The sequence below is a fragment of the Diaphorina citri genome, unplaced genomic scaffold (assembly GCF_000475195.1).
Source record: "Diaphorina citri unplaced genomic scaffold, Diaci psyllid genome assembly version 1.1 scaffold1164, whole genome shotgun sequence".
Classification (NCBI taxonomy): domain Eukaryota; kingdom Metazoa; phylum Arthropoda; class Insecta; order Hemiptera; family Psyllidae; genus Diaphorina; species Diaphorina citri.
Window position 1 is genome coordinate 72981 of NW_007378593.1, and position 24760 is coordinate 97740.

The window sequence follows — 24760 nt, forward strand, 5'->3', positions numbered from 1 at the left end:
TGTCGTTTAATCGTTTTCGTTTCAGTTGAGAGTTTTTTGTTGAACACGAAGGATGTTATTCTTTTATTTTTGATATTTTTACTTTGTGCATTTCAAAATGTTTTTTTCAATTTACTTTTAAAATTGTTTTCTTATTTATTTGTATGCGTGTGGATTTTCTTGTTAATGTATTTTTCAATGAGTTCAATATTTTTGGTTGTAAAAATGCAGAAAAATAAAGTGAAAACTAGTTCATAACGCTGGAAAGAGTGGCAACAAAAATGTTTTTCAGTTACTACCTATTACAAAACTGCAATTTTATCTCAATTTATTTTACCAGATAGGTAAATAAGATAATATAATAAATAATTTAATATTAAATTTAAATAAACAAGTCGTCCTTAATGGAATAATGATTATTCCATTTTCTATGTACCTACCTATCCTGCATTAAAACCTAAAAAACCAGCATACCTATTTCATATCCAGTTCATACTTTCACTTATTTTTCAAACAACAAATATCCATCTAATAAACCTAAAAATATAATATTTATTTATAAAATAATATTTGATATGAATATTGTTAAGAGTTAAGATATAGATTTTAAATTAATTAAATATATTTTTGTGAATATAAATCATAATACCTACATATTATTATGTACCTACCTATTCCATCTGATGAAATACATCTGTGAGCAGTGAATTTTCTTCTCCAGTTTATTGTTTCATATCCAATACCTCTTAGGTACCTAGGTAGAGTGTTTTATTAATTTTGTTACCATTGTTATTTCCACTGTGGCTTGTGCAAGGTGCAAGATAATTATTTGGATTCATCAAGGAAAATATTACCATTAGGATTACCTATACCAATTCATAAACAGTACTCATCACCTGCAAATCAGGTAAGAATTATTCTTCAGTCAGTTGAGTATTGTTTTCATGTACTTAAATTGTAAAACTTTGAAAATAATTTGAAGCAGTCAGCTGATTTATAGGTATTGGAAAAATTATTAATCTACATATTTTTATGTATAAAGAGAAACCTAAATCTTAATCCAATTATATATATAATGATTTATTATTAAAATTCCAATCAAATCCGAAAAAAAGGAAAGTAAACATAGGTACCTAGAGAGTTTTCATGAAACGTGAATAACATATTATTGGTTTGTACGTACAATACAATTTAACAAAAGTAATACCCACCTATGTATTAGATTTGAAGGGAGAAAACATAGGGTTTAAAAGGGAGAATGACGATCTGGAAATAACGGCTTTCTGATTCAGGTACGAGTAGGTAGGTATATTAAATATATGTTTTATCCACTTCGATTGTGTCAATAACACTCCATACCAGAGTTCTCAAATATCAAGTAGGAGTATGGAGTAAATTACCTAAAGTAGGTAGGTACCTCTTTTGTAAGGTTTCGATCTAATGAGGAGATTTTTCATACTTTAAATAATATCGGTAAATGTACTCGAAGGACCTGTGTATGTCATAGATGATTACCTACAATTGTTTGAAAATGTATTTTAAATAATGAAAACGCCTATTATTTAGAAATTTGCAAAGGATAAAGATTTTTTTCTTACTTAGCAATCGAACGAAAGAAATATTTTCATTAGATGCCACTGATCATTGATGTCTTGAAAGAACCCATTAAGTATAAGGCCTCTGTCTGCTGTCTACCATAGTTGCTGTATAATATTAATCTTCTAGTTACTATGTAGTACTAGTACCTAGTACCACTACAATGAGAATAAAGTTAGTGATGGCTGATGTAGATTGTTGATCCCTTGTGATTGCTTCTTTGCATGATACAAACATGAGCAGAAATGAGTCTTTTCAAATGTATTTGCCTTGTGTACCTACCTGGTCAAAATTCATGTTGAAATGTCAGACCGAAATGTCAAATAAAATGAAAATAAAGAGCAATCAAAGTCACAAAACCTAAACATGATTCCTTTGGTTGTGTTCTATTCTCCATAAGCAGTCAAGATAGTTATTCCGTTTTATTACTTACTTTTCATTGTAAGGGACACCTCTCCTGTGGACAAACCCTTTAAAACAAAAAACAATTAGTGTATTTCGAAGAAGAAACCTAGGTAGGTATCTAGTATCTACCACCTATGCCTATGCTATGGGAAAAGTAAGTCATTATTACCATTCCTTTTGTCTCAAGTTGAAAATCGCAAACAGTTGACAATAAGGAAGGGACCTAGGTTTCTCAAGTCATAACTAGGAGCGCGGTAGCGCTCCGCCCCGCCAAGTCAAGAAAGTTTGATTATACCTACTGCATACAAAGTGCATCCTAATAGACTTGCACCCAGCTCATATAGGGTGATGTAGAATAAATCAGTACTAAAGTTTCTTTTCTTCATCAATTTATCCACAACTCTTTAGTAGTTAGGTGCATCTTATCATACAAAAGCCATGTGATGGACAAACCATGATCATTCACTAGAAACCAGAAATATCCATGCTTCATGAAAAGAACATATCTTGAACCCTCCAATATCATACACAGTACCTATCTTTTAGACATTTTATCCCTTTCAATACGCCATTACAAGTAGACATCCTAAACCTAAATTCTCTCTACTAGGTATAAGGTAAACGCAAGTGGATTTTATACAAAGACGTGTTGTCAAATCAATCTTTCCACTATATTCACCCATGTGTTAAAGTAATTCGGATCAAGATGCAAGGAGAGGGTGAAAGTTAAGGAAATACCTGAGGGCACTCAGACTTGAGTGCAGGCAACCCAGGTAGCTCACACATTAGGCTGCGATTACTTTGGATTTTCCATTAAAATAAAATAAAATGAAATAATAAGTAAAGACCTTTTACTTAAGTAATGATTTTTATTTTAAAATAGACTCAATGCTCAAAGGTTGTATTTTAAACAAAGCTTTGGAACTTCAGGAGATAAAAAAAAAAAAAGTTTGTTCTTGGAAAAAGATTTTCAGTGGATGGAAAGCAAAAGTTTTGCTCGGTGGTAATCTAGTTGTCATGGAAACAATCACTAGACTGGGAGTAAATAATTTCAACTTGCTGCTTGCTGTCCCAAATTCCCCGTGGCGTGGTCTTGTTACAACCTCAAACATTGAGGGAAAGAAGAAAGAATCAAATACATATTATATTTCTAGTCCTACTTTTAGTATACGTAACCTCGTAACTTAGTTTTTCCGTAATGGGGAAGAATGATACACCCAAAAAATAGGTTGACAGTTGCTTCTAACATAGATAATAGTTTAATAGTTATAATATTAACAACGATACCTGTCAAGAAACTGTTTTTATATTAAGTATATAGGTATAAAAATAATTGACCGAACGAAGTGAAGGTCTATGTTTTAACTCGACCGTTTTGCATTTGGTTTGGATGTCTGTATGTTCCACTATAAGTAAATCGCGATTGCCTGGTCTGATTTTGATGAAATTTGGTACATATGTTCCTTGAATCAAGGCACGTCGCTAATTGAAATTTGGGGCCCCAAAGTTGAACGGGGCCCCCGTTACGATCTTTCAAAGCTTTACGATCCCCCAATACAGTTGCCACGCATATCAATACATATTCATATGCGTGGGAAGTCAAGATGGTAAACCCCTGACAATCTATTGTTCTGTTTCAAAGGTTCAAAATGAACTAAAGGTAAATCTTTTGTTTCGTTTAAAAGGTTCAAAATCAAAAATTCTTTAATTTTATTTTTTAGAGTGATTGACAGGTTTTATAATAGGGGTACATATTATGTACATGTAAGAAAGGCATGCATTGAAATTTGGTCTAGGTCGTTTAGGATCTTGGTCATCCGAGTTGATGATATTATGTATAATAGATCTTACTCTCAAGTGATTTCTCTCTCCGGTATGAGAATTATTTGTGAAAATGAACTAAAGGTAAATCTTTTGTTTCGTTTAAATTTAAAAGGTTCAAAATCAAAAATTCTTTAATTTTATTTTTTAGAGTGATTGACAGGTTTTATAATAGTGTCACCTCTTTTTTATTAGATAGAGGTACCTACATAAGACGTGTAGATAGTTTTATTTCTGTTTTGATACATAATTATGTATTGTATTACGTAGGGTTACCCATTCATACGTAGGATTACCCACAGAAGACATTTTTTCAAAGCAGGACATTTTTCTAAATCCTAAATTTGTCCAAAATTCAAATAGGTACCAAGTTAAACAACATATGAGAAAAGCTGATGCTTACGTACGTTGCGAAAAACAAGAACTACAGAAATGAAAATTTACCCTGACAATAGCAGAAAATAAAAAGAAGAAAATACAATTTTCCTAAAAACCCTGACACCATTTTCTGTTCCCATTCTCCTTTTTCATTTATTATGTTCTCATCCTCCTCGTTCCTTTTTTCTCGTTCTCATTCTCTCAACTCCTTTCCAGTTTTGTCTCTGGTTTATGACAAATTTATCGTTAAAGTTGGGTGCAAGCTGAAGGGAAATTTCCAGAGTGCATGTTTCTATGAAGGAATCTTATTTTTATCTTTTTATACTTGTGACCGGATCTATGTTGTTCAGGACCTGTAGCCTGAGATGCTTTCCACAGCAAACATGAAAGTGAATTGTGTAATTTGTAGACATCATAATCTCAAAATAGGACACTATGGATTTGAATTTTCGGATGGTATTCTTCGTCTTTGGTCCCTTATCCGTTCTCGATGCTTGCGATTATTTTAGCTATTTTCACTTTGCTTGCAATTCGGATAATCTATTAAAGCTTTTGCTGAACTAACCATGCCCCGTTGTTCTACAAGCAAGATTTCTTCTCCGATTTTATACCACACCTTTGCCGCATAGTATTTGTTATCTTTCCTCGGATAATGGATGAAAGCAGGGCGTACTTGTACTCTTCAGTTTCTCCGTTCCTCAACCTCAACTTCATTACTTACCGTGCAGAAGTTCAGTGTTGGTCATGTATACCTGCAGAAGTTCAGTGTTGGTATTTGGTAATGTGTACCTGTCCACACCTCGAAGGCTTCCAATTTCTTTATGATTGTTGGTTCAGTGTCCATGAGATGTAGACGGTAGACGTAGAGTTTATCGTAAATCAGTAATTTATTAGGTATACATAATATTGAGACAGCCTAAAATATAGATTTACTTAGGAGACCCAAGACTTTTCAATTCTGATTGAATGACGAGTCACACTAAACTCGTCTCATTGACTCCACTCCATTATTTTATACACTAGCGGGACACCCGCGAGCTTTCCTTCGCTCACCATACACACATCATCCACACACTCCCATCACACACACACACACACCACACACACAAACCACACACACACACCCACCCACCACGCACACACCACACCCATCACACACAAACACACACACACACACACGCCACACCACATGAAAAAATAAAAAAAAATATAGGTCATCGCGACAAATTTCAACGCCAAAATGTGACCCAAAGTCGGCCAAAAATTTCGAAGTTGAATAACTCGCGAACGGCTGGCTTTAGGAAATTTTAACCTAGCCTATAACCACCGCCATAAAAATATGAACCTGTGTACAAAATTTATAGCCTGTATTCCTGTATACAATAATTGTACAATACATACAGGTACCTGTATTACCTTTGCCTCACAACCTGCTGATGGCTATTTGTGCTGGCTCCAGCCACCTTATTATTCAGACATATCTTCTGCAAGTTTTACCAGAGGTTTAATACCATCACTTGCTGTTCTTATTTGTTCCTTTCACTATCCTTGCAATGAAGGGATAGCGAACATCATACCTACTAATACATATTATTTTATATTTACCTACAAGTATTATGTCTCATAGAGTCCTGGTCCAGCTGATTTTTTTCTTCTTGTAGTAATATCTAATAATTAGGTCCAAGTCGTCAATGTTATTTTAATTTTAAAAGCTGATTAAACATAAAACTAATGCTAACCAAGTCCACCCAAACTCAGTGTTAATAAACATCGCTAGAAAAAAACATGACTTAAAGAACTTCGTTATGCCCCGGTTTTTAAATTCTCATCTTTCAGTTCTTTTAATTCTAGTTTCACACTTCATTGATTGGTTGATATTATTTGTGATATGAGATATTGAATATCACGAAGAGTAAGCTCTGCGGTTAAACTTTCAGGATTCCTAATGCACAAAATTTCAAGTTTCAAAATGTTTAAAGACGTTTTGTCGTGAACACTTAGACAATGTCATACTCAATTATGTAGGTACACGAGGAGTGAACGTGTACTCTGACTTGCATGGCTGATATTATCGCCCCAATAAACAAAGACTTGGTTATTGTGTCTTTAGTAATCCGCGCCAAAACACAATACTACAATGCTGTTACTACCAGATCCTATGAGTAATTGCCGTTCGGCTACGGTGGCGCAGTAGATGGAAAGATCACCAAACAAATAGACAACCAGTACAAGAACGAATAAGCTACGACCTAGCTTTGAGAAGTACATGCTAGACATTTCCGCCTGAAATACAAACAAATAAATAAATATTTTAATTTCTTTTATCCCGTGAGGGACATAGGGAAGCAACAAAGCTCTCCATCTCACTCGATTTTAGTCCAAATAACTGAGCCGAACCCAATAAAGTACTTGGGCTTTACAGACGAAACACATTTAGACTAGGTAGCTAGGTATTTATAATGGAGGAGTTATTATTAAGTTATTATTAATAAAAGGTCGATTCCTACGTAAAAAGCTGTGAAAAATCCAAATCTGAAGTCAAAACTCCAAAAAAGTAACTTCAAAAGGTCGAAAATTCAATTTTTAATTGCCGTTCTAATGAAAAAGTTCGAAGAGTTGTGACGTCAGATTTCACGTAGAACTGAAATCCTTGTGAACTGTGAGAAGTTTAAACGTCAATATATGTAGATAATAATAATGGTAGGTACCTAATATAAATATTTTTCTACCTAATCAAGAAATCAAATTCCCACCATTATAGTAATAGTGATGATGAGAAATAGCTATTTTAACACGGGACTAGGTGTTTTTATTATGCAACACTCACAATGTGGAACAATAACCCCATGTAAAGTACAATACTCAAGTACCTACGAGTAAAAGGTACTGTTATTTCGATCAAACTTCATTTTATTCACAATAAAACTAATACCTAGGTTCCTAGTGCTAGTTGCTAGCTAAAGAGAAAAGCTATACTTACCTCCAAGTATCAAACCATACCTCAAGTACTAAAGGAACTAGGTAGGTACTCTATTTTATTTAAATAAGAAGTACCTATGTAGGTATAAGAACTAGGAGGCAAATTAAAATATATTTTATATGTAATAGGTATCTTTTGACTAGTAAAAGTCTAATGTGCCTACCTTGTTTTTAATAATAGGTAGGTACTCATTTGTTTACTTTTTTCCAACAGTTGTGTATTATAATTGTATATGTATACCTTTTGGTAAATAAAAAAATCCAAGACGTAGATCTTTAGAGTAGTTTAGAGTTAACAACAACAGAAGAATAGATGAGATATCTGAATCTTATTTTCAAATAGATAAATGGTTTTAGCTACCTGTTCTACTCATAGTAGTAACTAGGAGCACCCTACAGCTTATACCTAATAATATGAACCCCTGAATCCCTCCTCTAGACTTCAGATACAAGCAAAACACGTCATTATAACTAAAGCCTTGCCTACATTAAGTACAATTTCATGTCACGGGTCCTACCCCCCAGGGGATTATGTTTAATTGAAATACAACACTTGATAGTGGAGTAGGGGGTGGGGGGTGTAGTGGGCATACACTTGTACGTATGAACATCAGTGGAGTAGCCAGGTACTTAACATTTATTATGATAATAATATTATCAGTCGCGAGACATGATGCAAACCATTATTGATGTAAATAAATTAAAATTTTGGGTAAATTGTTGTTTGTAGGTACCCCCCCCATATTCCCTCACTAATGAATTTTCTACGCCACTCTATGAACCTGTAAGTATATTCCTCATATTATTGATCAAAGCGTAACATTATTATTATCTACATATATTGACGTTTAAACTTCTCACAGTTCACAAGGATTTCAGTTCATTTATTGAGGCTTGTTCTGTTGTAGTCTAATCTCTAATGTACCTACATATTTCATATTTTTACCTAGTTCTTGAATAATTTCAGACTCAAGTTTACAATGTGAATGAGACTGATTGCAAATATACATAAAGTTAAACTTAATAATTATACACAGCTATAGTACCTACTCATAATATAATGACAAATATCAGCCCAAAACAATGACCCTACTAGCTAGGGCTGATTGAGAGGCTGACGAAAAAAAAGCCGCGCCGACCCCGTCTGAACACGGGAAAAAGCGAGGAGGAGGAGAACGAGGAGGAGAAGGAGGAGGAGGAGGAGGAGGAGGAGGACCAGCTCTAGACAAGCTAACTTTAACTGAGCAACAGAAGAAGAGAAAACAGTTCATCTCTCAGACACTGAATTTCCTATTTATCTACCCTCTTTATTTATTTATTTATTTCAACAGAAAATTCGTCTGAAATGCCCACCCCGGTACTACAGTGCATTTCTTCAGGGTGGACATTTCTTACAAAAATACTTTCTCGTCCTATTATAAACTATCTATAAACAAACCTATCTGTAACAACTAAATATCTCTAACTAACAAATCTACCATTTATCTACCCATGTATGTACTATGTACACAATGGTATGTGCGTTACTATGGGTTTAAGCATTTCCAGTATAGTCCGACGCCGACATAAAAACAAATAGGTAATACAACACGTAGCATAGGTATAGGTACACATAATACAAACATAGGTATTAGTATGTAAAATAATTGTCAACCAGTATAAATATAAATTCTTGTTCAGATGATGGCCGTAGTGTTATGCTACAGCTACTTACAGCCAAGTCAAACTGTTTCATCAGTTATCAAGTCACGTTACATCCAGAGTTAATAATAAAATGAAACGACAACCCTATTTACGCCATGTTGTACCTGCTAGAGAATCCAAACATGTTAACTCTTTACAATCCTATTCCTAGGAGAAATCAGTGAATATGGTTAAGCATTTTGGGCACATTAAATTTACGTTGGGGAAATTTTCCATCTCCACCAATCTCGCTGAAATCTTTGGACGAAAATCCAAGACGGAGTTTTGACATCTCCACCATTCATAATTTATTTATGTTAAACCAAGACTTACTACCTAAAGGAAAAATAATGGAGTTTTGGCATCTCCACCATTCTTAATTTATTTATGTTAAACCAAGGCTTACTACCTAAAGGAAAAATAATGGAGTTTTGGCATCTCCACCATTCATAATTTATTTATGTTAAACCAAGGCTTACTACCTAAAGGAAAAATAATGGAGTTTTGGTATCTCCACCATTCTTAATTTATTTATGTTAAACCAAGGCTTACTACCTAAAGGAAAAATAATGGAGTTTTGGCATCTCCACCATTCATAATTTATTTATATTAAACCAAGGCTTACTACCTAAAGGAAAAATAATGGAGTTTTGGCATCTCCACCATTCATAATTTATTTATGTTAAAAAAAAGGACTATAAGGTCCGTGTTATAGTTTGTTCAACTGCTGTAAGGTCCGTTCAACTGCTGTAAGGTCCTATAGCAGTTGAACATGCTATGAAATGGACTATACTCTTGCATTCCGTTGGAAATGCTTATGAACCGGAGTAAGTACTCCGATTAAGCACTGGTTGCGATCAAACATTACAGCACATGGAAAACCATATCCTCCCCCAGTATCTAGTATGTATCTACTGAATACCAGAATTCTATAATTACGTCAAATGAGTATAAACATAAACAGGACTCAGGAGGCTTTCATTATGATTGTTTCGTGTCCGTAATCAATACGCCCCTTATAATAGAAATTCTATTCCCTGGCTATTCAAATATCTATTATTGAGAATGATAATGAGGAGCTGTAGATATTATAGTAGAGGAGGATTCAGCACTCATTATGTGTTGGCGCACCTGACGCACAGGTAGAGAGGTGCCTGGGGCATTCAAGGGTGGTTATTACACATAATATTACCTGTGCAATGTGTATAGGTATAGGTGTAACTACTAGGTACTAGGACCAGTTGTTCACAAACACACGCCAGGTCTGGGCGGCTCACTCACTTTCAGAAATTAAAAAATTAAGTGAGGGTAAATTCTTCTTTATCAAGTCCATTTATAACTGTTATTTCATTTGTTCATTTATGTTTTCGTAAAGAACAAATGATGCTAAAGCTCAATCAATATACCTAGGAGACAGCAAGGTTTAGGTTAAGAATCGCTGCTATGGGTAATAAACTCTGAAGATAAATGGAGTGGCTAGGATTCTTGGAATACGTACGTAATACGTATATTGGCTCCTCACTCTTGAATTGACTGGCTCAGCTCACTCTTGAAAGGCTTCTGGTTTTTTATTACCCAGACAGAATAGACCAGACCTGTGGTATAACTCTTGAATTGACTGGCTCAGCTCACTCTTGAAAGGCTTCTGGTTTTTTATTACCCAGACAGAATAGACCAGACCTGTGGTATAAGGTGGACGGGAGCATTAGTAGACATGCAGGTACTAGTGGTTCTGTGAACTGTAGACCTCACTCAGATTCTTTTGCCTAAGCTGAGACTTTAACAAACAGTGTCCTGTGACACACCTCAATAACTTACATCTGTCAAGATAAAATCTTGAACCAGCAGAGGAGAATAATGGTACCAGGTTCCATGTAGCATCAACTAAGTATGATCATGAGATGGATAGTAGAGTATCATGACATTCATAACACGCTATACGAGTATTATGAAAAGCATGAACAAGAGGTAGACTCCAAGTTTTGACAGCACTGAATTGTCAGGTCTACCTATGCTCATCAGATATCAGGTAGACCTGAACACGTCCGCCTGTCAGGTCAACCTGATAGTGTGTGTGCTCATCAGGTAGACCTGACTTGTTTAGGCGTGCATGTCAGGTCTACCTGATAGCGAGTGGCCGGTCTACATTACATCACAAATAATTCTCATACCGGAGAGAGAAATCACTTGAGAGTAAGATCTATTATACATAATATCATCATCTCGGATGACCAAGATCCTAAACGACCTAGACCAAATTTCAATGCATGCCTTTCTTACATACATGTACATAATATGTACCCAAGTACATACTTTATATTTAATTACAATTCATAATAACATTATTTTTTGACTCTCATATTTGGCTTGACGATCTAGACCAAATTTCAATGCATGCCTTTCTTACATGTACATAATATGTACCCAAGTACATACTTTATATTTAATTACAATTCATAATAACATTATTTTTTGACTCTCATATTTGGCTTTGGAGTAAGGTATAATGGAGGGCGAGAGTACTTTACACAAGTAAGAAGTAAGTAAACCGATGAAATGTAAGGTCTTGGAATAACGAGCAGATCAAGGATAAATCATACTTGATGCAGGAGTTCTCAGAGAAAAAAGTGGAAGGTTATTTACTGCAGAGTGCACTTTCTCAGTTACCTACTTATTAGGTGTTGAATGTATCTACAAGCCAATGTTCCAGATATTAAAATGTATAAATAATTTAAAGTATAACTTTCTATGTGCGCTTTTCTGTTTACCAGACCAGTGAAAATATTAAATGTAAAATGATTCCCAATGTATTGGGCACATGAGAGTAACATATTATGTATCTGAATAGATCAGTTGCGCTTACTTGGGTGATGTTTCAAAGTCATAGAGCAGGGAAATTGAGGACCAACGGAATTTTTCTTTTTCTTCTACGACTTCTAGATACCGAGATAAATCGATTTAAAAAATGCCGGTAAATCGTGAAGTTTAGCGACGTGCCTTGATTCAAGGAACATATGTACCAAATTTCATCAAAATCAGACCAGGCAATCGCGATTTACTTATAGTGGAACATACAGACATCCAAACCAAATGCAAAACGGTCGAGTTAAAACATAGACCTTCACTTCGTTCGGTCAATTATTTTTATACCTATATACTTAATATAAAAACAGTTTCTTGACAGGTATCGTTGTTAATATTATAACTATTAAACTATTATCTATGTTAGAAGCAACTGTCAACCTATTTTTTGGGTGTATCATTCTTCCCCATTACGGAAAAACTAAGTTACGAGGTTACGTATACTAAAAGTAGGACTAGAGATATAATATGTACTTATTTGATTCTTTCTTCTTTCCCTCAATGTTTGAGGTTGTAACAAGACCACGCCACGGGGAATTTGGGACAGCAAGCAGCAAGTTGAAAATATAATATGTATTTGATTCTTTCTTCTTTCCCTCAATGTTTGAGGTTGTAACAAGACCACGCCACGGGGAATTTGGGACAGCAAGCAGCAAGTTGAAATTATTTACTCCCAGTCTAGTGATTGTTTCCATGACAACTAGATTACCACCGAGCAAAACTTTTGCTTTCCATCCACTGAAAATCTTTTTCCAAGCACAAACTTTTTTTTTTTTTATCTCCTGAAGTTCCAAAGCTTTGTTTAAAATACAACCTTTGAGCATTGAGTCTATTTTAAAATAAAAATCATTACTTAAGTAAAAGGTCTTTACTTATTATTTCATTTTATTTTATTTTAATGGAAAATCCAAAGTAATCGCAGCCTAATGTGTGAGCTACCTGGGTTGCCTGCACTCAAGTCTGAGTGCCCTCAGGTATTTCCTTAACTTTCACCCTCTCCTTGCATCTTGATCCGAATTACTTTAACACATGGGTGAATATAGTGGAAAGATTGATTTGACAACACGTCTTTGTATAAAATCCACTTGCGTTTACCTTATACCTAGTAGAGAGAATTTAGGTTTAGGATGTCTACTTGTAATGGCGTATTGAAAGGGATAAAATGTCTAAAAGATAGGTACTGTGTATGATATTGGAGGGTTCAAGATATGTTCTTTTCATGAAGCATGGATATTTCTGGTTTCTAGTGAATGATCATGGTTTGTCCATCACATGGCTTTTGTATGATAAGATGCACCTAACTACTAAAGAGTTGTGGATAAATTGATGAAGAAAAGAAACTTTAGTACTGATTTATTCTACATCACCCTATATGAGCTGGGTGCAAGTCTATTAGGATGCACTTTGTATGCAGTAGGTATAATCAAACTTTCTTGACTTGGCGGGGCGGAGCGCTACCGCGCTCCTTAATATGCAGGTCCCCTTCTTTCTACATCACCCTGTATGCACATCAGATGAGCTGGGTGCAAGTCTATTAAGATGCACTTTGTATGCAGTAGCTATAATATGCAGGTCCCCTTCTTTCTACATAACCCTGTATGTACATCAGATGAGCTGGGTGCAAGTCTATTAATATGCACTTTGTAGGTATAATATGCAGGTCCCCTTTTTTCTACATCACCCTGTATGCACATCAGATGAGCTGGGTGCAAGTCTATTAAGATGCACTTTGTAGGTATAATATGCAGGTCCCTTTTTTTCTACATCACCCTGTATGCACATCAGATGAGCTGGGTGCAAGTCTATTAAGATGCACTTTGTATGCAGTAGGTATAATATGCAGGTCCCCTTCTTTCTACATCACCCTGTATGCACATCAGATGAGCTGGGTGCAGGTCTATTAAGATGCACTTTGTATGTAGTAGGTATAATATGCAGGTCCCCTTCTTTCTCTCTTCTCTTTCTTCTATCGGAGCATCTTTTCGTTCAAGAGAATAATCTTCTATATTTGGGTCCCCTTCTTTATTTTTTCTATAGGGCTTTTTGTAGGGCTGTTCCCCTAGATTCCTAGAACATTATTACAACATGTTGGCACTGGTGATGGTGTACTGAATGAGATTACTATGCAGAGTGATTTACCATCAGACTCTGAAGAGAGTTTCATATCGTAAAGTCTCATTGATAAAGATTGGGACTGTGAACTTTCTAAAGTCAGGACTAACTTAGGTCTGTAAATAGGCACCTATTCCCATTTTCTTAGATAAAATAACTAGGATGGTTAGGTATTCTGTGGAAAAAAAAACATTTTCGCCTTTGTTTCCTGACATTCAAGAAAAAATATTGATTAGAGGCACCTTCCTAATAGCTATCATGATGGGTAGATTTCTTTGGAAGTTACTCTTATATCAAAGTATTTTTATATTGCTTATATGTATAAGTACCTAATCAAGTTGGACACGGTAAAAATGCATTGAAATTTCCACTTGAATTTGCCGAACCTGATGTGTAGAAATTCCACGGCACAGCGCCGCGGTGTTGCAGAATTTTACGTGAAAAACCTTCCTGATATGCAAGATATTTGATTGATTACCAGAGAGTTAGGCACCTATGGCCTATAATAGTAACAGTGATAGTGATAGTGTGAAGTGCAAGCAGTTGCTAGTCAGGTAAGCTGGAATTTATTAATAACTTCTCGCTAGCGGTATCAGGACGGGATAATCCTATCGGTCCTCGTGGACAAAACACATTCGAGAAACATGGCGAAATGAAATCAAACAAAATAAGTAAGGAAAAAATAGTAGTATACTTACTGTATTTGTTATAAAGATTTTCTACTTATTTATTATTTTAAAAGTGACATTTCTATACCTATTCCTTTTAGAAGTCTAAATATGTTGGCACACTCAAATAAATATTAATAAAAATCTAAGCCTTTAGACTACTTTCTTCCTTAGAGTCTAAATAAATCCTTCAGGATTCACAAAAAATGGTAAAACGCTGAGTAGCTGGTTTTCATTCTTACTATAGAGGTATCTACACTCGAAGAGGACAACATAATATCTCGCTGACGCACCAGCATGTGTTATATTATGAGGACGCAGGTAACACAGGCAGGTAGGTAGGTACTGTTATTTGTCAATTATGATCATGAGGTATTATCAGAGTGTCAACCATTATGTTTCCAATATGATGATCACTATCAAAATGTCTTCATACACCAGAAACAATACAGCAGAAACAATACTTATGCATGAGTCCCACCATGCGATAGAAATACTATGACACGGACCTTACAGCAGTTGAACATGCTATGACACGGACCTTACAGCAGTTGAACATGCTATGACACGGACCTTACAGCAGTATGGGTAGATTTCTTTGGAAGTTACTCTTATATCAAACATGTGGTATCATCAATATGATCATGGCCATGTGATGTAGCTTCTTGGCACCTTTCAAAGTAGGTTAGTACCAGCTACTTATGTATTTACCTTCGTAGATAGAAACCTGTTAGGGATTTCTAGGCGGGACAACCTTTAGAATTTCCTTGGCGTTGTACTTTCCATAGCATATTTAACATCTCGTTGTAAATTAATATTAATTCTGGGGAAACCTCAATCGTGGAAAAATAATGATGCAAGCAGCAAATAACACAACTAACAAGGATCCAATGAGTTATTCCATGTGTGTATGATTATGATATCTTGGACGGAGGTTTAAAATAAGGAAAGGAGGGGAATAAGATGATGTTAATGAGGTGCAGGCTAAATTAACTGCAATACACAATAATATCAAGTCTACTCCATTGCGCTCTATCTTACTTGCAGAGATAGGAGTGTCCAGTGTCCCTACGTGCTTCTACAGAACCATTAGGTAGGTAGTAGTGGCGTAGCTCGTAATACTGTAATACCGTATTACACCAAAAAACAGAAAGAAGATAGGTAGGTACATATCTACAGTGTGTACAGCATTCATTTTTCGACTGATTGGGGTAATATGCAATACCTACTGTATTACACAAAAAACAGAAAGAAGATATCTACAGTGTGTACAGCATTCATTTTTCGACTGATTGGGGTAATATGCAATACCTACTTGTATTATATGTACCAACGTAGTACGTACTCGTTTGCTCATTCTAGCTACAAAGACTAAAGATATTAGGTCACCAAATATGTAAAATATGAAATGATACCCAATCCAACAAGAGGTATTTACTCTCCATTTTGTCAAACTGTCACTTCGTGTCTTTGGCACATCCACTAATGTTAGTGGCGAAGGGAAAATTTCCTCATATGTACCAGTAAGTACTTATCATATTGAACTCCAGGGAGCAAATGGAGGATAAAACATATAACCTACCAACAAAGAACAAACAGTAATCAGAATAAAAAAGAAAATCAAAAACTCGTGTTTTATGTTTTCACAATAAAATTTAACGAGATCATTGGAGACATGGTCTGGATGTGTTTAATGATTATCTGTCAGACGGGTTCTAAGTAGTATATCTTATTAATAAGAGAGGTTTTCTGTTTGTGTGTAAGAGGTTGCCGTCTAAACGGTAAGTCTTAGAAACTTGAAATTTTGTACACAGGTTCATATTTTTATGGCGGTGGTTATAGGCTAGGTTAAAATTTCCGTGGCTCCTAGAGTTGAAGTAACAATATGTGTGGGTGCATAATGGATGGGTGACATATGACATCCTCTTCTTTGTCTTTGCCTAATGTAAATAATTGTACATTTAAATGTTTTTGTCTGCAATGGAGACGTCGTAAAAGAACAAGAGTCCAACTTGATTTTTTGTTTCTTATATAGAACGCGTCTTCTCCCATTTCTACCTACCTACTGTCAATTGAATTTTGTTGTCCATGTTTGATTAGTTCTTCTATTGTGTTGAGCAGGGAAGGGTGACTCTATTCTCATAGGTGTTTCTATTCTCTCGTGAAGTTATGACTTGAGAAACCTAGGTCCCTTCCTTATTGTCAACTGTTTGCGATTTTCAACTTGAGACAAAAGGAATGGTAATAATGACTTACTTTTCCCATAGCATAGGCATAGGTGGTAGATACTAGATACCTACCTAGGTTTCTTCTTCGAAATACACTAATTGTTTTTTGTTTTAAAGGGTTTGTCCACAGGAGAGGTGTCCCTTACAATGAAAAGTAAGTAATAAAACGGAATAACTATCTTGACTGCTTATGGAGAATAGAACACAACCAAAGGAATCATGTTTAGGTTTTGTGACTTTGATTGCTCTTTATTTTCATTTTATCTGACATTTCAACATGAATTTTGACCAGGTACACAAGGCAAATACATTTGAAAAGACTCATTTCTGCTCATGTTTGTATCATGCAAAATATGCAGGTCCCCTTCTTTCTACATCACCCTGTATGCACATCAGATGAGCTGGGTGCAAGTCTATTAAGATGCACTTTGTATGCAGTATGTATAATATGCAGGTCCCCTTCTTTCTACATCACCCTGTATGCACATCAGATGAGCTGGGTGTAGGTCTATTAAGATGCACTTTGTATGCAGTAGGTATAATATGCAGGTCCCCTTCTTTCTACATCACCCTGTATGCACATCAGATGAGCTCCGTCCCTTACACCTTTTTATTACTATTGTAATAATAAAGGAAGGACGGACTAAAAATAGATATTCCCTCACTAATGAATTTTCTACGCCACTCTATGAACCTGTAAGTATATTCCTCATATTATTGATCAAAGCGTAACAGACAGACATACACACACACACACACACACACACACACACACACACACACACACACACACACACACACACACACACACACACACACACACATACATACATACAGACAGACAGAAATTTTTCTAATGTGATTTTTGGAATCGTGGATGCATAAGGAGTAAGAATAACCAAAAATGTCGACAGACAGAAATTTTTCTAATGTGATTTTTGGAATTGTGGATGCATAAGGAGTAAGAATAACCAAAAATGTCACGATTCTAAGCAATGTACAGACAAATCTACAATTTTATTTATATAGGCAATCTGACAGATTCCTTATCTTCATGTCTTGATGGATCGTCGCTTTAATCTATATCTCTGTATAATAAATAATAGTACCTAACCCAGAGGGGGTTCCTTAGAATCGTAAAAAAAAATCGTCTGAGTAATAGGTAGGGGTATTGGAGGTATTTGTATTATTTATTTTGGGGTCGAGTGGATTGGAACACATCACATGCCTTCAGGCACACTCCATTTGTCAAGGGTTTAGGCATTGCCTTGCCCTTGGGATGGGGTCGAGTGGATTGGAACACATCACATGCCTTCAGGCACACTCCATTTGTCAAGGGTTTAGGCATTGCCTTGCCCTTGGGATCAATTTAATTTATATTATAAAAAAATCTGGTGTGACCATCACACGACTTTCCTTATCCTATTGAATGATGCTTATTTTTATGTTCTATAGTAACTTTTACAATTTCTCTAACCGTTTAGTCAGTATAGCTGAAAACCGCCAAAAAACGGTCGAAAACCGCCAAAAAGCGGTCAAAATACCGCCAAGCGCAGCAACCATCTCAACCAAACGTTTGGTGTTGCATCCTTGTCACATTTGTGAACTACATACCAAATTTCAAGTCTCTAGCTCATACCATTCCCGAGATATTGTTAAATTACACAGAAAACCGCCAAAAAGCGGTAAAATGCCGCCAACCGTAGCACCGGTCTTAACCAAAAGTTTCGTGTCGCATCCTTGTCACATTTGAAAGATACATACCAAATTTCAACTCTCTAGCTCTTACCGTTCTCGAGATATTTTGTTTACAGACAGACACACACTTTGACGGACCAATGGCTGAAACTTTGGATTTAGGCTCTAAGGACCTCAAAACGTGTTTTGGCACTAAAAACTGAACATCGAAAATTTGACCCGATTACATTACTTTCCTTCCTATAGGATAAGGAAAGTAAAAAATGGTGTTTTGGATTATTATTCTGAAATCCAATTTTATCTAGTGTAAGAGGCCCTGATAACTTTGGGGGGGCTTAAGCCCCCCAAGCCCCCCCCTATCGCCGCCTATGGCGGAATTTGATTAATTAAAAACTGGTACTTATTCTTTTATTGTAGCTGTGTATGTAGGTAGATATTAATAAGATAAAAACTTTTGGTATTTGTCATTTTGCAGCCGGTTTTGTGGCGAAGTTTGTGGTCTCACAATTCAAGAGTTCTCTATGTTGTATTGATGATGTGATTACAGAAATACCTAGGTAGGTAATTAATAATTTTCATTACATAGATTGTTAAGAGAATGATGATCTCTCTCCGCTCGGTTGAGACTGCCAGGTTTAGACTTCATATTGAATTTTTTCATAGACTAATCGACCTAAATATTAAAGGATAAAGGAAGAAAAACGAAATTTAGTTGTCTTACCAACTATAGGTTCTTACCAACTACCCTACCAGGTATGAGCATTTATCAAATTACAGACAGACAGAAGGACAGACAGACACACGGACCAATGGCTGAAACTTTGGATTTAGGCTCTAGGGACCTCAAAACGTGTTTTGGCACTAAAAACTGACCATCTAAAATTTGACTCGATTACATAACTTTCCTTCCTATAGGATAAGGAAAGTAAAAACATACGTTTAAAGCTTTAAAGTTGAGAAAATTTCCTTAAACTGGATGCTTTTTTTTTCAAGATACCCCAAAATGTACACAGTAACAAAGGTAGGCGAATAGATATCGGACAAACAAAAATTAGGGTAAACGATTTTATTCTTTGAGATTGTCAGGTACCATAAGGTGATTGTAAAAACAAATTTGAGACCTCCAAATCTGAGGGGAGAACTTTTGGAGGCCGAAAAACCGCCAAAAAAAACCAATTTTCGGCCGTATTTCGGCGGGTTTTTTTTTGCCACCCAGAGTTCTCCCTCAGATTTGGAGGTCTAAAATTTGTTTTTACAATTACCTCATGTTACCTGTCAATCTCAGAGAATAAAATCGTTTACCCTAATTTTTGTTTGTCCGATATCTATTCGCCTACCTTTGTTACTGTGTACATTATAGGGTATGGCCGAAAAACCGTCGAAATACGGGCGAAAATTGGTTTTTTGGCGGTTTTTCCGCCGCCAAAAGCTCTCCCCTCAACTCTCGAGGTCTCGATTTTAGTATGACACTTCCCCCACCATACCTAACGATCCTATGAAAAAAAAAATCGTTTGTTTTAACAACATAACTCATAAATATACACGTATACTCCAATGGAGGAGTCCTCCAAAAACATACGTATACTTTCAATATAGGTAGCTACAATCTACATACATGTCTTACCATCCTACCAAGGAACAGGCCAAATTGAAGGAGATATGGGGGATGGGGGTTCCAGGTGTGAGTTCAAAGTGGTGGGGGTGGGTAGATAGGGGAAGAGAAGGGTGGGGGGTGGCACACCCTTTGTGACCACTTGATTTTTCAGGTGAATTTTCTCAACAATTTTGTGTACTTTAATTTTGATTCCCATCAAAAATTGCGTAGGACGCACGATCTAGGAGTTAAAGCGAAAAACAAGTGCAAAATTTCGGCCGTTTTCTGGCGGTTTCTCGCCGCCATCAGAAGTTCTTCCCTCAACTCTCGAGGTCTTGATTTTAGTATGACACTTCCCCCACCATACCTAACGATCCTATGAAAAAAATCGTTTGTTCTAATTATTGCAAGGTAAGCCATTGTTAAAATTCCTCTATCTATTAGACTAGTGTTTCCATAAGGTAAATACTTTTTTTACAGTCGGGGAACCGATTTTATGTTGTGAAAGTTTTCGAGCCTTGTCATTTTGCTGGAATTTAAAATAGTTAACAGCAAGTAATGTCACTATCTCATCCAGTCTCTCTTCCCTCTATCTTTTTGTCTCCTCTCTTTCTCTTTCCATCTTGTTCTACCTAAAGGTGGATTTCCACCAACGCGATTTTTGCCGCATAGTGGAAACGTGTCGCGCGACACGAAAAAAAGTCGTGCGACCATGCGACTTCTATCCGATAAAAGTCGGTCCGGATCAAAGGAATGTCGCGTAGCAATGCCAGTGGAAACGTGTCGCGCGACTCTTCATTTTAGTTTGTTCCTTATTATGAGTGGGAGTGCTTTAATTTTAATAAAATTTTAATTTTTTTTATAATTTTCATCACCCTATATCACGTTGAATACACAGCTTAAAAAAAATAATAAATTAAAATATTTTTTAATTGCAAGTGGAAACAGGTCACGTCGCGCGATTTTGTCGGGGACGTGTCGCGCGACTCTTCATTTTAGTTTGTTCCTTATTATGAGTGGGAGTGCTTTAATTTTAATAAAATTTTAATTTTTTTTATAATTTTCATCACCCTATATCACGTTGAATACACAGCTTAAAAAAAAAAAATTAAAATATTTTTTAATTGCAAGTGGAAACAGGTCACGTCGCGCGACAAATGTCGCGCGATTTTGTCGGGGAGTGCTTTAATTTTTAACAGGTCACGTCGCGCGACAAATGTTGCAAGTGAAAACAGGTGACGTCGCACGACAGAGGTCGCGTTGGTGGAAATCCACCTTAATATTTGTAAAATATCCGAACTTCTCCTGAGAAATAATTATTTTTCTCTCTCACACACACCCTGCTTGTGTTAATATTTTAACACTGGGTCAGTAGACTAACTATGTATGAAACACATTCATAGCTTCATACGAGTACTAACCTCTATTCGCTCTCAGGTCTAGAGTGACCTCAATATCAGATGTTTGTGTGATGTTGCCGAAGATAATATTGAAACACCTCCGAGTACCAAACTATTCGACCATGTGTTGTGAGTTTCTATACAAACTACAAAACAAATGGGAAATATATTGCATTCCCTCAAACAACTTACCTGCTGTTTTTACATCAGTAATAATTATCATTGAGTTCTTTGTTCTTGTGACGTAGCATAACCCCATACCTACCTAGTAGGTGCAGTTTTTAATTATTATTATTACAAAATCCAATTTGATTTAATGGTTATTTTATGTACCAATGGTACATTGTACCATGCTAGGTACCTACTTGCTGAACTATGAGTAAGTACTGGACTTCAAGTATGAAAAGTTTTATTACAGGGAGGGAGAGGGAGATATCACTATAGGTATGTATGTACGTAGTTGGGTTCCAAAAGTTTCCGGCCAGACCTAGATCGAATAGGAAACTACAAAATCTGACATGGCTATTTTTTAACAAAGTCTTCCCTGACATCAATATACTTATTGGATCGCCTAGGTACCATAACCCTCAGAAGGTGGGCTGAGTCCCTGTCCTCGACATAGCCCAAAAACAATGATTTGATTTCATTATTATTGGAAAATTTCCTGCCACGGAGCTCAGATTTGAATCCTGAGAGCAGATATTAATTGCTAGGGGTCTAGTATATACTATAGGGTGGTTAGGGTATATCTGTGAAACCACAGTCCTGCATAACAGCCTTTGTAACGGCAGCAGTATGGACCGGAGCACTGTCAAACGGCAGAAAACGACACCCATGAACTATGAACAAAGTGTTCGAAAATTAGGGATTTTTAATGTTTTAACGTTTTTTGTGACAAATTCGGTATAGGGTGGTTAGGGTATATCTGTGAAACCACAGTCCTGCATAACAGCCTTTGTAACGGCAGCAGTATGGACCGGAGCACTGTCATGGAGAAGACGGACATTTTGGGTCAGCTGTCCGAGCCTGTTCTGTTTAATGGAATGCTCAGGCCGGAACTTGGCCTGGCGCACTGCCGTGCGCCTAGATCTTTCGGTTTTGTGCATAAATAAAGCTAATAGACTATACTTATCTTTTTTTTACCTTTAAACACTGGTATTACCTCGACAAGCTCAGTAGTGTCGGGTGTAACCGCTTGGGGCTGGTCACCCGGACCTTGGTTCGTGTTCTAGCGACTTACGCCCTAACTTGAACTTTTTTGAAATTTGTTTAAATGTGGATAATGAGGGAAAAGAATATCCATAAATACCACCTGAGTGATTTTTCATTTGAGCTGGATTTTATCCCACTCTGGTGTAAAGAACTTAAGTCTCCGCGCAATACTCAATTTTACACACTTTCAAAATCTATCTGACACCTCACCTTATTTTACCCGCCAAACAACAAGCTGGGCCCGTCCCTCCGGAAATTTTTCAGCCCGTAGTTTATTCGATCGTGGTTAGAGAAAATCAGTACCTATGTACCTACCTAATTTGTTTAATATTCAGTTTATTTAAAACTCATTCTTGATTTGATTTTACTTTCATGTAATGATTTAAAATCAAGACTAGAGCCCGTTCTCCCTTTATTTCCAATATAATGTTTAAGTCACCCAACCATTTATTGGCCTTCCTCGGCGTAGCTTAACATAGGTAACGCTAAAACCGATCTTAAATTAACGACTGAAGTGTTATCTAAAACTTTCTCGCTTTGAGTTCATAGGTCGTTGCGACAAATTTCAAGATCAGAGCTCATTTTTGTGAGAAAATGTGAAAAAAAATCCCCCAAAAACCAGTTTTTTTGTTTTTTTGGCTTTATTGTTCTATGGACAAAATTTGCACCACCATTTTCGTGTTATTGAGACATTGAGTTTAAAGAGGAAGAAAATAAGCTTTATTGTTCTATGGACAAAATTTGCACCACCATTTTCGTGTTATTGAGACATTGAGTTTAAAGAGGAAGAAAATAAAGTTATTTTCTTTTTGTAGGTAAGGTAAGTAACTTTCTAATATTGTATTTGGTGTTTCCCTCAGGAACTCTCTCGTCTGTTGCAAAGTATTTAATTCTAATAGTCTAATACATAAATATATTTACCTTATGATTTGTTTGGTTTTCAGAGTGAGCGATGAGCTGATGGTTGTTTAACCAATCTTCCTGAAGAAGATTGAAATTGAGAGAGGAAGCACATCGATATAGTTTCGGTAAGTTGGTTTATTTGATGTAGGTATCTACCTTATTTCTAAAGTTGACCGGTAATCCCATATTACGAGATATTCCCAATATTCGTGGGTATCTCAATGCTTATGATTTTAATTCACCTTGAGAGCTTGTTGAGAATGATGTCTTATCGTACATTCAATTCATCATAGGTAGGTATAAGACTGACCACGCCGAAGCATCAGTTTAATAGATTTGACCTCACAGAAGAAAAAAACATCATTGAAATATATTCAATTAAGTTAAATAAAAAATATATGTATGTATATAGTTTATCTCTGCAATGGGTGTCGCCATATACATACAGACATATAGTGGGTATACAGGGTACCCATTCACAATGAGATAACTTGGCAATAGTGTTTGGGATACTGGGTGTCCCAGAGATCTCAAATGTACAGCCAATCTTTAAGGAAATAGGGAAACAACATTTTTGAAATATAGAAATTTGTAATTTCTTGTCTTTACGTACATTGAATTATAACCAACAAAGATTCATAATATTCATATCTAAACTGTATACCTATATTTCACTCGAAGAAAAGGACTCTATCAATTGAAAATTGTAACAACTGTTCTTGAGTTATTACGGTACCATCTGACAAACAATGCAAATGAAAATAACATTGCTAACTGTTGCACTTGTTATTTTTGGACTAAGAGGGACCGAAGCTCGAAGGTAGCCTTCTAGACATGAATTACATTGCTAACTGTTGCACTTGTTATTTTTGGACTAAGAGGGACCGAAGCTCGAAGGTAGCCTTCTAGACATGAATTACATTGCAACAGTTAGCAATGTAATTCATGTCAAGAAGGCTACCTTCGAGCTTCGGTCCCTCTTAGTCAAAAAATAACAAGTGCAACAGTTAGCAATGTAATTCATGTCAAGAAGGCTACCTTCGAGCCTCGGTCCCTCTTAGTCCAAAAATAACAAGTGCAACAGTTAGAAATGTAATTCATGTCAAGAAGGCTACCTTCGAGCCTCGGTCCCTCTTAGTCCAAAAATAACAAGTGCAACAGTTAGAAATGTAATTCATGTCAAGAAGGCTACCTTCGAGCCTCGGTCCCTCTTAGTCCAAAAATAACAAGTGCAACAGTTAG

The 24760-nt window shown here is 36.1% G+C and overlaps 1 long non-coding RNA gene across 1 annotated transcript; it reads left to right on the forward strand.

Annotated features, from left to right (window-relative positions):
* Nucleotides 1-23644, forward strand: LOC113469633. The gene is made up of 2 exons (XR_003392990.1): nt 1-886; nt 23560-23644. It is a non-coding gene; the product is annotated as an uncharacterized LOC113469633 (long non-coding RNA).
* The last annotated feature ends 1116 nt before the right edge of the window (nt 23645-24760 follow it).